The 2,143-nt window shown below is 31.2% G+C and overlaps 1 long non-coding RNA gene across 1 annotated transcript; it reads right to left on the bottom strand.

Moving 5' to 3' along the window:
* Positions 1 to 734: 734 nt before the first annotated feature.
* On the bottom strand, positions 735 to 2,143 carry LOC134252275 (uncharacterized). Its single transcript, XR_009988944.1, has 4 exons — positions 2,062 to 2,143; positions 1,156 to 1,672; positions 949 to 1,034; positions 735 to 763 (listed from the first exon to the last, which is right to left on the bottom strand). It is a non-coding gene; the product is annotated as an uncharacterized LOC134252275 (long non-coding RNA).

Genomic DNA, 2,143 nt, shown 5'->3' with positions numbered 1-2,143 from the left:
CTAATAAAAATGCTGAAATAAGTACTTGAAGCATTAAACCATTTTTAAAATGGTCCTTAAAAAGATACAACTTATTCAATTTATAAGGCTTTTGATGTTGGAATTAAATGTTTTATTGTTAAATATAATAAAACAATTACAAAGAAATTGGCAAAAGAAATAGAAAGTATCGTTTCCATCATGTGACAGTCAGATGTCGATTCCATCTAACTGAATACTCAAAGGTCTCAATTTGGGAAGTCTGATCAAGAACACTGCGAGAAGTACTCATATTTTGTACTTACAAATTATCTCTCTTATCAGAGGGTCGGTACATTGCAGTGTTTCTAGTAAATAATATTGATTTTAGTAAATATGATAACTATTTCATTTACCTTGTATTCTTTTAAGTAATAATATTCTAGATTTTTCAGTATTACATTTACTTAGTAATAATTCATAAAATTTAGTAAATAGAAAGCATATTATCTCTAAATTAAGTAATAATAATTTACCAAAAATGAGTATTTCAATTACTAAGTAATATAATTCCTATTGTTAAACTAATTCTATTGATACTTAGTAAATCATTTTATAAGTAAATCAATTCATCCTTATTACTAATTATGTTTACAATTACTAACCATAATAGTCATTTACTTGCTATTCTGACTAAATGAATTACTAATAATTACTAGTTTTTCTTAATCTAATATCTTATTTTAAAAACAACAAGTAAAACTTTTTTTAGAGTGAAATATCATCGACAGGACACTAAGGTTGACTGTAAGAGATAGAAGTTTTTTGTTATCAACAAATTCAGCTAATATTTTGGTACATGTAACTATGAGACATTCAAGAGTTTAATTTGGTCAAACATTTATTTTTTCCATGATGTAAATATCTTCGCAAAAGAATGAATATATTTATAAAATGAGATGTATTAATAAAGGCAAGTTATGTTTTTACCTGTATATTTCAAAATAAGTGCAGATGCAATGAGGAAGAATCCTGAGAGAGCGAAAAAGCCAATTGATGTATATCTTCTACCTATCCTAAAGCAAATATACATGTACCTGTACTTGAAAATTAGTTGTTTTAATTTGCATCGACGCGTGATGTTTTTATGTTAACTTTATAAATTGATGCCTACGTCACTTCCGCTAAATAACTCACTTTCCGATAAGATCCCATAGAACAAATTGACTTGGAGTTTCTGCCAAAGCATTTAGGAAGAAATTCAGAAATCTGTTTTCTGATAAACTACTGGACATCAAGTAGAGGGCGTAATAAGACAAAATGACGACAAACCTAGGTAAACAACAACTTTTATGTAACATAGATCAACGTGTTCAATTTCTCTTGCATTTTTAAATGAAAAATCAAGAAATGTATTTTAAAAAACCACAATGTTTAACAAGCAGTCCACAGAATAAAAGATATGAATAAAACTCTTCTTTCTCGTATAATGTCGAGGATATTGTATTTTTCTTTCATTGAGTCGTCATCTCTGTCTGTTATTTGATGATCTGAATTCGCAAGCAGTGTCTCTACTTCGTTTGATGGCGTGTAAAAACTTTTCAGAATCTGTTCTGGGTCCTTTTTATTCCATTTTGCTGCTCTACGTATCCAAACTTTTACCTCTTCGTCTTTGCCATTCGCCACCAACCATCGTAAAGATTCGTGTTGTAACCTGGATGTTCATACAACATTGATTAGTACAATTCTCTGTCATCCCTGGACTTTCAGTGAAGTGTGATATTCTCGAAGCTAAACGATTAGCGTCTCTCAAATTGTCATTGTTAAGAATTTAATAACATTAGTAATTAAATTGTTGAGATGACTAATCCCCACCTCTTTGCTGTAAGAAACGCTGTAATTGGATCATTGTTACACTCGTTGGCTATTGCCCGAATTTCTATCCCATGTATATTTCAACAGTGAATGAAAGGCTGTGTAAATTTCAGACGCTAATTATGTAACGTCGAGAATGCCACGCTTACTGAAAGTTCAAGGAGAACGGAGAATTGTACTCAATCACATGCTTTTAGGAGGAGCAGAGGACATGATAACAGCACTCACCAATGGGTTCCAATACAATGGATGCCGATCAGACCCACAAGAAGCTGCAGGTATCTCCAAGATTGGTCTTGTGGGAGGTAGC

The sequence above is a fragment of the Saccostrea cucullata genome, unplaced genomic scaffold (assembly GCF_032062105.1).
Source record: "Saccostrea cucullata isolate Sc308-1 unplaced genomic scaffold, CSIRO_AGI_Scuc_v1 ctg130, whole genome shotgun sequence".
In the NCBI taxonomy this organism is placed as follows: domain Eukaryota; kingdom Metazoa; phylum Mollusca; class Bivalvia; order Ostreida; family Ostreidae; genus Saccostrea; species Saccostrea cuccullata.
This window is presented reverse-complemented; position numbering and strand designations above follow the sequence as displayed.